The sequence below is a fragment of the Acinonyx jubatus genome, chromosome X, assembly GCF_027475565.1.
Source record: "Acinonyx jubatus isolate Ajub_Pintada_27869175 chromosome X, VMU_Ajub_asm_v1.0, whole genome shotgun sequence".
NCBI classification, from domain to species: Eukaryota; Metazoa; Chordata; class Mammalia; order Carnivora; family Felidae; genus Acinonyx; species Acinonyx jubatus.
This window is the reverse complement of record NC_069389.1, coordinates 122,871,507-122,886,666: the sequence shown is the minus strand read 5'-3', so window position 1 is coordinate 122,886,666 and position 15,160 is coordinate 122,871,507. Positions and strand designations below refer to the sequence as shown.

At 50.3% G+C, this 15,160-nt stretch overlaps 1 protein-coding gene across 3 annotated transcripts in view; it reads left to right on the top strand.

The window, feature by feature from the left end:
* PDZD4 (PDZ domain containing 4) overlaps positions 1-15,160 on the top strand; it is a 31,964-nt gene that overhangs the window by 3,759 nt on the left and 13,045 nt on the right. The gene's annotated exons all lie outside the window — the stretch shown is intronic.

The following is a 15,160-nucleotide window of genomic DNA, read 5'->3' as shown; positions in this document are numbered from 1 at the left end:
CAAACTCACAACCCTGAGATCAAGAGTGCCCCTACCATGTTTTCAAGGTTCATTTATATTGTAGCCCAAATAAGTACTACATTTCTGTTTTTAAGTTTATTATTATTATTATTATTATTATTTTTAGTAATATCTACACCCAATGTGGGCTTGAACGCATGACCTGAGATCGAGAGTCACACATGCTTCTGACCAAACCAGCCAGGCGCTCTCCCTAAATCTCTTTTTACTGCTGAATAACATGACAGTGTGACTGTAGCAAATAATATTTATCCGTTCATCCCTTGATGGACATTGCGGTTGCTTCCACCTTTTCACTATTGTGAGTAATGCTGCTGTGAACATGGGTGTGCAAATATCTGTTTGAGTCCCTGCTTTTATTTTAAATTTAGTTATTTTGAGAGAGAGGGGAGGGCAGGGGAAGAGAAAGAGGGAGAGAGAGAATCACAAGCAGGTTCTGCACTGTCAGCACAGAGCCCGATGCCGGACTTGAACTCAAAAACCACGAGATCATGACCTGAGCCACAATCCGGAGTCGGATGCTTAACAGACGGAGCCACTCGGTTGCCCGTTATTTCATTTTTTTAAAAATTTAATTTTTGGTCCGATTTCAGCTCGGGTTTCGGAGTTGAAGACCCACGTCGGGCTCTGCGCTAACAGCTTGGAGCCTGCTTGGGATTCTGTGTCTCCCTGTCTCTCTGCTCCTTCCCCATTCTCCCTCTCTCTCTCTCTCTCTCTCTCTCTCTCTCTTTCTCTAAAAAATCAATCAATAAACAAATGTTAAAAAAAGAGAGCACAGAGGTACTGGACCACTGCCTTCTAGCTAGCGGTGCTGCTGGCTGGAGTGGTGGTCATTAGGATGCACTCTGTGGGCGGCCTCCCTGGGGTCTACTCTTTAAAAAAAAAAAAAAAGATTTTAAGTAATCTCTATATCCAATGTAGGCCTCAAACCCACAACCCCAAGATCAAGAGTTGCACGCTCCTACCGACTGAGCCAGCCGGGCGCCCCGAGTCCCTGCTTTTAATTCTTTCAGGTATATACCCTGAAATGGAGTTGCTGGATCAGATGGTAATTCTGTTTAATTTTTTGAGGAGCTGCGGAACTCTTTGGCAGGGACAAGCCATTTTACATTCTCGCAGGAGTGGGAGAGGGTTCCAGTTTCTCCACATTCCCCCAACACGTGCGTCTGATTATCACCATCCTACTGTCTGTGCGGTGGTATCATGGTGGGTTTGATTTGCATTTCCTGATGTCTAAGTGATGTGAAGTATCTTTTCGTGCGCTCTTGGCCACTTAGAGATCTTTTCGGGAGAAATGTCTGTCTTCATGCCAGTGCCACGCTGCTTTTACTCTGGCCTTGTCAGTAAATTTTAAATTCAGCAAGTGTGAGTCCTCCATTTTTGTACCCTTCAAGACTGTTCTGATTGTTCTGGGTCCCTTCAGTTTGTATATGAATTTTAGGATCAGCTTGCCGGGTTCTGAAAAGAGGCCAGCGGAATTGAATTTGTAGATCAATTGTGGGTAGAGTATGACCCATGAACATGGGATGTCTTTCCACGTGGGTCTTCAATTTCTTTCTTTTTTTTTATTAATGTTTGTTTATTTTGAGAGAGAGGGGGGAAAACATGAGCAAGGGAGGGGTAGAGAGAGAAGGAGAGAGAGAATCCCTAGCAGGCTCTGCGCTGTCAGCACAGAGCCCGACGTGTTCCCAAACTGGGCTCAGTCTCACGAATTTCGAGATCACGACCTGAGCCGAAATCAAGAGCCCTTTGCTCAACCCCTGCAACCAACTGAGCTACCCAGCTGCCCTGGTTCTTCAGTTTCTTTAAACAGTGTCTTGCACTTTTGTTACATTTATTCCTGAGTATTTTATTCTTTGTGATGCTTTTATAAGTAGAATTGTTTTCTTTTTCTTTCTTTTTTTTTTTAAGTTTGTTTTTCTTTTTTAGTAGTCTCTCCACCCAACATGGGACTCAGACTCACAATCTCGAGACCAAGGCACGCTCTTCTGACTGAGTCAAGCCAGGCACCCCTGGAATTGTTTTATTTATTTATTTATTTATTTATTTTTATTAAAAAATTTTTTTAATGTTTATTTATTTTTGAGACAGAGTGCGAGTGGGGGAGGGGCAGAGAGAGAGAGGGAGACACAGAATCCGAAACAGTCTCCAGGCTCCTAGCTGTCAGCACAGAGCCCGATGTGGGGCTCAAACCCACCAACCGTGAGATCATGACCTGAGCTGAAGTCGGACGCTTAACCGATTGAGCCACCCGGGCGCCCCTGGAATTGTTTTCTTAACTTCTTTTTCATTGTTCTCACTGGCACTGTATCGAAATGCAGTTGATTTTTAGATATTGATCCTGTATTCTGCAACCTTACTGAATTCATTTATTAGCTCTAATTGTTTTTTAGTGGATTCTTCAGGATTTTCTATATGTAGGATTATGTCATGGGCAAATAGAGATAGTTTTACATCTGCCTTTCCAATCCAGATGCCTTTTATTTCTTTCTTGCCTCTTCGCTCTGGCTAGGATCTCGAGTACAATATTGAATAAACTGGTGAGAGCAGACATCCTTGCCTTGCTCCTGATCTAACAGGAGAAGCTTCCAGTCTTTCACCAGTGAGTATAAAATTAGCTGTAGGTCTTTCACAGATGCTCTTTATCAAGTCAAGGAGGTTCCCTTTTATTCCTAGTTTGAGTGTTTTTATCATGAAGAGTTGTTAGCTTTATCAAATGCTTTTGCAGTGGCTATTGAGATGCTCACTGCTCGGGCCCCTTATTCTACCGCTGTGGCCTGCCACGAGCACGTGCCATGAGCACCGGCCACGAGCACCAGCCACAAGCACCTGCCACAAACGCACTAAATGTGGCATGTCGGAGCCCTACTTCTATTTCTGTCATCTTCTTCTTGTCTTCCACTTAACCGAGCAGGGGTGTTGGGGTGCGGGCGGGGGTGGGGGCGGGGATGCGACATACTGACAAGCTTGAAAATGTAGAAAGATCCTGCGATCTTGCCCCTTGAGTTAGGAAGAGGAAGGATCCAGGTTGCAGACGGTGGAAGGTGGGGAGGGAGAGCATCAGCACCAAGGCACACAGTGCCTTCTGAGAGCCCTTCCTGGAGCCTTTCTTGCTGGGGGCCTGCGTCCTGCCCTCTGGCACCTGGACCCCTTTGTCAGGGATCTAATCAAGCCCCTCTTTGTCGCCCCCCCCCCCGTCACCCCAGTCTTCCATACCTTGGTTCCCCCGCCCCCTGCCACCATCACGGTCTTGCTGGCAGGTGTATAGGAGACCCTCTGTGACAGAGGAAACTGGCCTCCCGGCCTACTCCGCCCACTCCCTGCCAGGCCTGGCCACACCTCCACTCTTCTCTCAGTCTGGGGGCCCAGTGCCTCACCACCACCACCTTCCGCCCTCTGTCCACATTCGGAGACGTCAAACACCAGCCTGCCTTGTGGCAGCAAGGTCTTTCCTCCAGCACCTGCTTGCTGAGCCAGCCACCGTTCTGTGTGCTGACGGTCCACAGACCCCTCTCTCCCTCCCCCTGGGCCTTTTCACAAGGGGAGAGGCTGGCCACGAGCAAAGAGGCGACGGTTGGGGGAGAGAAGGGCCCACGGGGCTGCGGGGGGCCATGGGAAGGGCAGTGGGCTCACGCCTGTCCCCTCTTTCCATCTTCCTCCACCCTGCACGGCGGCTCTCCTCGCCCTGACGTGCTCCTTCCCCCTTGAGTGGGGGCGTCCTGTGAGCCGGACTGGGCTGTGTCCTTGCACACCGCCTGTCCTGGAGTGGGCCCTCTGGGAATAATTGTGCGGTCTGTGAACGGGGCATTGAAGTCCAACAGCCATGATCAGCATAGCGTCACCATGTTTTACCATTGTCTCAAATGTTTTATTATATATTTACACATATATTTAAATGTTTATGTATTTGTATATATATTTTAAAGCTTATTTATTTATTTAGAGAGGGACAGAGACAGTGTGAGTGGGGGAGGGGCAGAGAGAGAGGAAAAGAGAGGCTCCCAGGCAGGCTCTGTGCCGACAGCACAGAACCTGATGTGGGGTTCATACTCATGAACTGTGAGATCATGACCCGAGCCAAAGCCGATGCTTAACCAACAGCCACCCGGGCACCCCTGTCTCAAAATCTTTAAATGCCTTTCCTGCCTTCCTTCCTTCCCTCAGTTCCAAGGACTGTCTGAGCCGTTGATGGAAAATCCTAGAAAATGCAAACTAATCTGCAGTTACAGAAAGCACATCAGCATTTGCAGGGATGGGCAGGAGGGAGAGATGACAAAGGGACATGAGGACACTTCAGCATGATGGAAATGGTCGGTCTTGATTGTGATGATGGTTTCGTGAGTGTATGTTTACAAAATTTTAAACTGTATGCTCCAAATATGTGCATTTCATCATATGGCAAGGACACCTTAGTAAAGCTTTAAAAACAAGAAATGCGTGTAACATACACTCACCGAAGGAAAAAGCACTTGGCCCAGCAGGGGCACCTGGTGGGGGTGGGCGGGTCTTTCCTTCCTTCTACTTTAGGGTCCCCACCAGGGGAGAACGGGCCATGTGGGAATAAAGAGTGCCCACCTCCCAAGGTCATCGCCATGGGGACATCACCCACCTTTGCTGAGCTGCACCAGTTCCCCTGGGATCTCATTTGGCCCGGGTTGGAATTGTTGCCATCAGGCCATTCGGTTGGTGGTGAAGGCAGCTGGATGGAGACAGCCTCACTCATGGACATGACACTGTTAATGTCCAGTGACAGAAGAATGTTCACTATTATTTTCTAATTGGGGCTTCTCTAATGGGAAAGAAGGAGGGGGGGGCACACAGGAAGAGGAGCCCTGAGTTGTGAAGAAGTGTAAGGCATGAGACGAGTTAGGAGCCAAAGGAGGAAACTGAGAAGCTGGGGCTCAGGGGCTGGTTTTGGGCTGTGGCAGGCATGTCCCCTCTTTGTAGTGCAATCTGCCTCTTGCTTTCTGTGAGCAGTGGAAATGAAGGGCACCTCATAAAGAATATCCTTTCGATTACTGCTAGACTTGGATCATGCCCTTGGACCAGTCAGGTGAGCCCAGAGGTGGGTGGGTGGATATTTTCAGTTGTGGTGAGCTTACACCCAAAGCTTGATCTTGACGATGACCTCAGGAATTGCTTCGCGTTTTCACACAGGCTGCATGGGGTATCCTCCCTTCCCAGCACCCGAGGGGCCTGCTCGCAGCTAGAAGGGCACGGGAGCCAGGGCCGATGGTCAGATTACAGCAGACCCTGGGTGGCCACCACCCATCCACTCAGCAGCTTTGGGGTGGGAAGGGGTGAGAGGGAAGGAGAGACCCTTTGAACCATCTACCTGGTGTTTGAACCCCATTCAGGTGTGCGCGCGCATCCTTCCCGGTTCCTCGAGAGGGCGTCCTGGGCCAGTGCAACGCCACTGCGAGGCCCTTGTTGAAATGCAGACTCTGATTAAATGGGTCTGGGGCCTGAGATTCCGCGTTTCTCACAGGTGCTCAGGCGATGTCCATGCTGCTGGTGCTTGGACCGACCACAGCAAGTAGCAAGGACTTCCGGAAGAAATGGGGTAAATCAGTGAGGCCTTGAATCACATCAGCGCCACCTTACAATGCGATTGTTATAAACAAGAGGCAGGGCATCACCTTAGACCTACCAAACCAATTCCCAGGGGTCATTGCCCAACTGAGGTCCCCAGGGACATCGTCTACTTTTCTGTGCTGGGTGCAACTAACCAATCCTCCTCTCCCATCCACCCTTACCAACGTGCAGACAGCTGACATGGACACCCACACGTACACCGAACTACCAAACTATGAAGGCTTCTGGGAGGAAGCCCCCACCCATGCTTCCTTTTCTTTCTTTCTCCTGCCCCTGGGCAAGAAGGGGTGGGCACGATTATGGGGTTGGCTGTCCTGGTTTGTCCAGGCAGCCACGACCGGGGGGCCTGCCAGTTGCCGGGCCAGTGACATCATGATGGAGCGTAATGCCGTGTCCCCGCTGGAATACAAACTAAGGACTTTTTTTTAGCCACTGATGCAATTCGTTTAGGCAAGGATCATCCTTGGATGGTAAAACCATTACATAAAGGTGGTCAGGGAACAAGATAGTCGTAGGGTCTCAAGGTATTACCCCAGGTTTCTTGTAAATTTGGAAGGGAAAAGGAGAGACCTGGCAGCCACGACTTTGACCACGTGATTAAACTAAATCAAGCCTCCCTAACAATAGGACAGCCTGATCCAGTACCTCCTGATGCTGTTGGTGGCGAGGGGGTAGAACCCAGCACTTTGTCAAAGCAGTTAAGCTGAATGTAACGAGGGCAGATCCAGACTCTGGGGCTTTGTGCAAGGCAGCTGCCCTGCACTCTTCCAAGAGGTCAATGTCATGCAATTAAAACAACAACAACTACACAGAGTGGATAGATTGTTCTGGATTAAAAGATACTAGACACACAACAACCAAATGTAACGTGTGTGGCCTTGATTGGATCCCGGGTCCAGAAAGAAAAACAAACAAGCTTTAAAGGCATTAGTGGTACAATTGGAGAGATGTGGGAGCAGCTGATGATTGGGTCGTGCTAAATCCATGAGCATATTAAGGGTGTTGTGGTTTCTCCTGGAATGGGAGCATTGGTGTTGGCACCTCCTTTGCAAAACGTGTGTGTAGAAAGGAGAGAGCAGGTGTCGCAGTGTGCACTCTGGGGGCCAGTTGCCTGAAGGGAATGCAGGTTGTCAGATGTTGCGAGGGTCCTGTGGATTGACAAATTTCAAACTCCAGAGTTGGGAAAATAGGAACGAGGACTTGTGCCGGGCCATTGAAAAGAGAAGTGTGCAGAGAGCCTGCCCTTGGCTCAGGCCTCCTTTCTCTGGCTTCTCTTCCCGCCCCCCCCCCCTCCCCGACGCTTTGTGTGGAGCTCGGTGTGGAGGTCCCCGTGACACTTCTCTGGGCCCGGGAAGCCAGAGACACAGGTACACCCAGGGTATACCCTTGGGCATTCGGGTCAGCCAGCCTAGAACCATTGATCAGGACTCAGGGCCCCAGGGCAGGGGGCAACTTCCGGCTTCTGCTCCCCCCTGGCCCATTTCTTAATCCGCAGGTGGGGTTGGCGGAATCCTCACGTAGCAGCCTACGGCCCCACTAGAAATTTATGTAGTTAACCCCCTACTCCCCGCGTTACCAAGAGTGGGAGGGGCCTTTAGCAGGCCTCGCGGGGGTCGCAGGCCCCGCCGGACACACAGGCCAGCGCTCCTTTCTCAGCCCCCTCCGCCCTCCTGCCTCCTCCTCGCCTTGCCCAGAGATGTCGGATCCCAGCACTTGGGACATGGCGAGGAACCCCCCACCGCGAGCCCCCGCACCGCTGCGCCCGGCTCCCTAGGTCAGGGCCTGGGGACTGGCTCCGGCCGGGGGTGGGGGGGTCGGGGTGTCAGAGGACCCGCGGCCCGCGCGGGAGGCGAGCGTGCCACCCCACCCGCGCGGCCGCCACCGCCGCCCTCTTTGTCTGCGGCTCCGCGCCCGGGGGGCGGGGCGAGCGCGCCTGGGCCCCGCCCTCCGCCGCCCGGGGCGTCGCAGCCGGGGGCGGGGCGGGGCCGAGCCCTCCCCGCCGCGCGCGCGCGCGCACGCGCGCGCGCCCCCCATGCCCTGCGGCGGCGGCCGGTCGGTCGGCCCGCTTCCCGCGCAGCCTTCGCCCGCCCCCGTGGCCCCCTCGCCCACTCCCGGCGGCCCCCACCCCTTCTCGAGGTCCGGTCCCCGCAGTCCTTCCCCCCACCCCCACCCCGCCCTCCTGGGCAGGAAGTTTCCCCCGTGCGAACCTCCCGTCGGCGTTCAGACCGCTCCGGTGTCTCGCCTGGTAAAATGCAAAGGCAGCGCTCTCCCGCAGCCCCCGGCCACTCCCACCCCATTCTTTCAAAAGTTCCCAAAGGCTGAGTCTCTATGGGCCGAGCTTCACCCCCCCCCCCCCCCAGCCAGCTGGGTGTCCCCCTCTGCGGCGGTCCACCTCTTAACAAATGCAAATACCAACGGTCAGTCCTTTCCTCCTCGTCGCTCTGTCCTGCTCTGATTCCCCCCTCCTCTCTGGCTGACCCGTAAACTCTGGGTCTCTCTCTCCACCCGCTCATGGTCCTCCATGGGCCTCTTCCCTTGTCTACGTTCAATCCCTCGTGGTCTCCTCCATCTCATGGTTTTATTTTATTAAATTCTTTTTTATTTTTAAGTAATGTCTGGGCCCAATGTAGGGCTCGAACCCACAACTCTGAGATCAGGAGTCACATCCTCTACCGACTGCGCCAGCCAGGCGCCCCATCTCATTTTAAATCAAGAACATTCCCTAGTTGAATTCGTTAACAGTGGTCACATGACAACCGGTTTGGTGGCTTGGGTTTGGGACACATGTAGGTGGAATGGGGCAATGGGGATGTCTGCATGTTTCAGGGGCTTCACATCAGAGACAAAAATTTTCCATTAATAAAACATGCCCAGCTCCTGTGTTTACACCAACCCCTGCATCCTCCCCAGGGGTCCTCACTTCTGTGGCCTCTGTGGATCTAGGCGGCAGTCTTATATTTTTATTGTGGAAAAAAATATGACATAAAATTTACCGTGAGTGCCATGTATACATTCACAGTGTTGTGCAACCATCCCCACTGTTTATTTCCAGAACACGTCCACCATCCGAAAAGGGAACTTCATACCCATGAAACAGGCACTCCCATTCTCCCCTCCCCGAGCCCCCTGCAACCACTCATCTGCTTTGTGCAGATGAGTGTGCTTTCCACTCATCTGGAATCATACAGTATGTGCCCTTTTGTGCCTCTGCCTTCGTTCCCCTGACTAGACTGTTCCCATCCATGTCGTAGCAGGTATCAGGACTTCATCCCTTTATGTGGTTGAATGACCCCGCTGTGTGGGTGTTACTGCACTGTGTTTATCCATCTGTTGGTAGACATTTACAGTGCTTCCAAATTTTGGCGATTATGAATAGTGCTGCTCTGAACATTTGTGTACGAGTTTTTGTTTGGATGCCTGTTTTCCATTCTTGTGGGATTGCTGGGTCATGTGGTAACTCTAGACTTTTCCACATGCACTGCCCCATTTTACATTCCCACAAGCAATGTGTGAGAGTTTCATTTCTCCACATCCTCATCAACATTTCTTTTCCATTGTTTTTTAGATCTTATTTTTTAATTTTTTAAAAGTAATCTCCACATCCAATGTGGCGCTCGAACTCATGACCCCGAGATCGAGAGTCGCATGCTCTTCCGACTGGGCCAGCCAGGCGTCCCTCTTTTCCATTTTTTAATTCCACCTAACCCTAGTGGGGCGGGTGAGGCTGTATGCTCTAGATATGCCCTTTCCTGATGATGGGTGATGTCAGGCACTCTCTTGCGCTTGCTGGGTGTCCTTCCTCCCACCCTGTCCCTTGTCCCGAGCCCAGCAGCAGGTCCTGGCAGTCCCCATCTCCACTGCCACCTCCACGTCAGGCCAAGCTATCGTTATCTCTGGTCTGGGCCACTGTGGTTGCCTGCTGGTCTTTCCCCTGCCACCACTTGGTCCCCTGCTCCGTGCTCCTCACGGAGGCCATGACGATGGCCGGCCTCTCCTGTGTGTGCGCGTTATTCTCTGGGAGCACCAAGGGCTTAGTGATGCCTGGAATGTTCTTCAAAATCCCTCCCGTGGCCGCCTCCTTGTCATCATTCAGGTCTTGTGCCAGTATCCCCAGGGAGACCGTCCCCACTTCAGCATTTTCTCCCACATAACTCAGTGGGATGAGTTATGCAGCCAGATTGCTGGTTTCTTGCCTGGGTTCTGCCCTGGGGCACCAGCCTCCCCTGCCCCAAGGGATCACGTCTGCCTCATTCATGGCTGTTCTTCCAGTCCTCCCAGTGTTCTGATGAGTGTTAGTCTGGGGAAGGCTGTGGGCCTGCTGCGCTCGGGAACACATGCCCTCTTCCTTCCAGTGGTTCCCAGCTGACTGAGGACACAGAGGGTCATTTGTGCACCCATAACCCTGTGCTGAGCTCATCTCCTGGGCTGTCTGCCGCGGAGCTCCTGACATGCGCTTTGCCCCCTTCCCCTCCCAACGTCTTCCCACAGCCTGAAGCAGTCAGCTTCTGGACGGATGCCCTGGGGCAGAGGAGAGCCCTCCCTGCTGCCTGGGCCCCTTCTCCACTGTCCCTCTGCTTCCTGGAGAAGCCACTTGGAGACAGCGCAGGTTTGGGCCTGGAGTCCCTTGTCTTCAGCCCCCTGGGAACGAGAGAATGCAGTGGGCAGTGGCCTAGTCGCCCAGACCCACTTCCATACAGCCTCTGACGCCCCACTCCCCTTCCTTGCTCACTCCCAACACCCCTGATTGCCAGAAAGTTCTTCCCACCCCCACCAAAACTCCCTCCTGACTCTCCTTTATTTTTATTTTATTTATTTACTTTTTAATTTACAACCAAGGTAGCATATAGTGCAATAATGATTTCAGGAGTAGCATCCAGTGATGCATGCCCTACGTATAACACCCAGTGCTCATCCCAACAAGTGTCCTCCTTAATGCCCTTGCCCAATAAGCCCATCCCCACACCCATGATCCCTCCAGCAAACCCTCAGTTTGTTCTCTATTTTTAATAGTCTCTTGTGTTTTCTCTCCTCCCTGTTTTTATATTATTTTTGTTTCCCTTCCCTTATGTTCGTCTGCTTTGTCTCTTAAAGTCCTCATATGAGTAAAGTCATATGATATTTGTCTTTCTCTGACTGACTAATTTCACTTAGCATAATACCCTCCAGTTCCATCCACGTAGCTGCAAATGGCAAGATTTCATTCTTTTTGATTGCCGAGTAATACTCCCTTATCTATATAGACCACATCTTCTTTATCCATTCATCCATCGATGGACATTTAGGCTCTTTCCGTACTTTGGCTATTGTTGATAGTGTTGCTATAAACATGGGGGTGCATGTGTCCCTTCGAAACAGCACACCTGTATCCATTGGATAAATGCCTAGTAGTGCCATTGCTGGGTCATAGGGTAGTTCTATTTTTAAGTTTTTGAGGAACCTCCATACTGTTTTCCAGAGTGGCTGTACCAGCTTGCATTGCCACCAGCAATGCAAAAGAGATCCTCTTTCTCTGCATCCTCGCCAACACCTGTTGTTGCCTGATGTGTTAATGTTAGCCATTCTGACAGGTGTCAGGTGGTATCTCATTATGGTTTTGATTTGTATTTCCCTGATGATGAGTGATGTTGAGCATTTTTTCATGTGTCGGTTGGCCATCTGGATGTCTTCTTTGGAGAAGTGTCTATTCATGTCTTTTGCCCATTTCTTCATTGGATTCTTTGTTTTTTGGGTGTTGAGTTTGATAAGTTCTTTATAGATTTTGGATACTAACCCTTTATCTGATATGTCGTTTGCAAATATCATCTCCCATTATGTCAGTTGCCTTTTAGTTTTGCTGATTGTTTCCTTTGTTGTGCAGAAGCTTTTCATTTTGATGAGGTCCCAGTAGTTCATTTTTGCTTTGGTTTCCCTTGCCTCCGGAGACGTGTTGAGTAAGAAGGTGCTGCGGCCCAGGTCAAAGAGGTTCTTGCCTGCTTTCTCCTCGAGGATTTTGATGGCTTCTTGTCTTACATTGAGGCCTTTCATCCATTTTTAGTTTATTTTTGTGTCTGGTGTAAGAAAGTGGTCCAGGTTCATTCTTCTGCATGTCGCTGTCCAGTTTTCCCAGCACCACTTGCTGAAGAGACTGTCTTTATTCCATTGGATAGCCTTTCCTGCTTCGTCAAAGATGAGTTGGCCATACGTTTGTGGGTCCATTTCTGGGTTCTCTATTCTGTTCCATTGATATGAGTGTCTGTTCTTGTGCCAGTACCATACTGTCTTGATGATTACAGCTTTGTAATACAGCTTGAAGTCCAGGATTGTGATGCTCCCAGCTTTGGTTTTCTTTTTCAAGATTGCTTTGGCTATTTGGGGTCTTTTATGGTTCCATACAAAGTTTAGGAGTGTGTGTTCTAGCTCTGAAGAATGCTGGTGTTATTTTGATAGGGATTGCATTGAATATGTAGATTGCTGTGGGTAGTATTGACATTTTAAACAATATTTGTTCTTCCTATCCAGGAGCATGGAATCTTTTTCCATTTTTTTGTGTCTTCTTCAATTTCTTTCATGAGCTTTCTATAGTTTTCAGGATATAGATTTTTCACCTTTGGTTAGGTTTATTTTTAGGTATTTTATGTTTTTGGTGCAGTTGTAAATGGGATCAATTCCTTGATTTCTCTTTCTGTTGCTTCATTATTGGTGTATAGGAATGCAATTGATTTCTGTGCATTGATTTTATATCCTGCGACTTTGCTGAATTCATGGATCAGTTCTAGCAGTTTTTTGGTGGAATCTTTTGGGTTTTCCATACAGAGTATCATGTCCCCTGTGAAGAGTGAAAGTTTGAATTCCTCCTGACCGATTTGGATGCTTTTTATTCCTTTGTGTTTTCTGATTGCTGAGGCTAGGCCTTCCAGTACTATGTTGAATAACAGTGACGAGAGTGGACATCCCTGTGGTGTTCCTGACCTTAGGGGGAAAGCTCTCACTTTTTCCCTATTGAGGAGATATTAGCCATAGGTCTTTCATATATGGCTTTTATGATCTCGAGGTATGATCATTCTCTCCCTACTTTCTTGAGGGTTTTTATCAAGAAAGGATGCTGTATTTTGTCAAATGCTTTCTCTGCATCTATTGAGAGGATCAAGATCACATGATCTTGTCCTTTCTTTTATTGATGTGATGAATCACATTGATTGATTTGCAGATATTGAACCAGCCCTGCATCCCGTGTATAAATCCCACTTGGTTGTGGTGAATAATTCTTTTAATGTGTTGTTGGATCTGGTTGGCTAGTATCTTGTTGAGGATTTTTGCATACGTGTTCATCAGGGAAATTGGTCTATAGTTCTCCTTTTTAGTGGGGTCTTTGTGTGGTTTTGGAATCAAGATAATGCTGGCTTCATAGAATGAGTTTGGAAGTTTTCCCTCCATTTCTATTTTGTGTAACAGCTTCAAATTTTTTTTTCAACGTTTATTTATTTTTGGGACAGAGAGAGACAGCATGAACGGGGGAGGGGCAGAGAGAGAGGGAGACACAGAATCGGAAACAGGCTCCAGGCTCTGAGCCATCAGCCCAGAGCCTGACGCGGGGCTCTAACTCACGGACCGCGAGATCGTGACCTGGCTGAAGTCGGACGCTTAACCGACTGCGCCACCCAGGCGCCCCTTGTGTAACAGCTTCAAAAGAATAGGTGTTTACTCTTCTTTAAATGTTTGGTAGAATTCCCCTGGACAGCCATCTGGCCCTGGTCTCTGGTTTCTTGGGAGATTTTTGGTTACTGACTCAATTTCTTTACTGGTTATGCCAACCCTCCTTTAAAGCCTGGGTTGTGGTAGGTCCCTGCCCTAGTCACGTCTTGTCTCCTCACCCCACTACCTGACTGGCTACCCCAAGCCTGTCCACCCCCTGGTGGGGAGGGGTCCCACCCCTGCCACCTGGCTTGCATTGAGGGGCTGGGGTGGGCATTGTGGGTGGGATGGGCACGGGCTCCTTCTGAAGGCAGACCTGGGGGCCTGTCTGCTCTGCCTCCCTGCCTCTTGGCTGGTGCTTACGGAATCAGTGCTCTCTCCCAACCCCAGGGCCCTCCTGTCATCTTCTGCTGAGACACTGGGACCCACACCTTGGTCACCCACAGAACACCTTCCATAAATCCCACCTTAGAGGGAGCCAGTAGGGAGCAGGCAGAGGGGGCTGGGCCGGGGGAATGGGGGGGGGTGTCTGCTCAGTCCTGTCCTGTCCCCCTAGTTAGCCTCTTTTTTTTTAATTTTTAAAAATGTTTTATTTATTCTTGAGAGAAAGAGAGACAGAGCATGAATGAGGGAGGGGCACAGCGAGAGAAGGACACAGAATCTGAAGCAGGCTCCAGGCTCTGAGCTGTCAGCACAGAGCCCGACGCGGGGCTCGAACTCACAAACCATCAGATTGTGACCTAAGCCGAAGTCGGATGCTCAACCGACTGAGCCACCCAGGCACCCCCCACCCCTAGTTAGCCTCTTGAGGCTAACTGGCCAGCCCCGTGGTCAGGCCCTTCCGTCTTCCGGAGCCCATTTCCCAGTGGCCCCTGCAGTGGGCGTGGGGCCCTCTCGGCCACTTCGTCTAGGGGGTGGGTGGCTGTGATCCATCCCCCCCACCTGGGCCCACAGCCCGAGGGCCCCCCGGGGCCTCCTTCACTCCCTCTGGGACTCCAGGCACCTGGAAGCCGCCTCTTCCTTTTGTGGGACACCCAGGCAGGGCAATGAAGGCAGTAGAGGGACAAAGGAGTGTCTCCTGAGTCTCATCGGATCGGATCGGGTGTGGATGTGGAGTGTGGTGTAACTTCATTACCACCACTCTCCTTTAATCGGCACCCAAGGGGCTGGAGCCTGGAGGCTGCAGTCCCCGCTTGGGCTGCCCAGGAGCCAGGAGCACAAACCAGAGCCTGCCACCGAGTCTGGAGCCGTGGGGAAACTGAGGAAAGCTTGGAGCATATCACAGGCCACGTTGTTTCTGTGTGTTTTCTCTCTGATTATAAAGGTGATGTTCATCGGAGAAAGTACTATAAAAAACAAAAGAGAGAAGAAGAATCCCCTGTAAATCCATCTCCAAGATACAACCACTGCTAATGCTTTTCTATTTTTGTGAATTTCCTGATAGTCTTTAAAGAAAGTATTGTGTAGCGTTGAACCCATTCGCACATATGCACGTACGAGTGAAAACTCAGCCAGCCACCCGTCCCTCCCTGCCTCTGTCCGAGCTGGGCTGCCTCCTACTCACTGAGACCCTTGCTCCCAGAATTGGGGTCACACTGCCTTAAGCAGATCTTTTTGCTTAATATTTTATCGTGAGATTTTTCCAGCCACGTTCTTTTTTTTTTTTTTGAACTTTATAAGCATTTTTTTCCCCAAAAACAGTATAGGCATGTTCTATACAGTTTGGGAAAAGGGGGAAAAAACCTCAGATTTCCCTCGCACAGTGTTTTTATATATTCTTTCTCAGCCTTTGTCCATAAACAGATATTTTATAAGGTAGGCCTCAGAGTTCCCATGTCATTTTATATCTTTTTTTGAGAAACAGGCTTGCTGT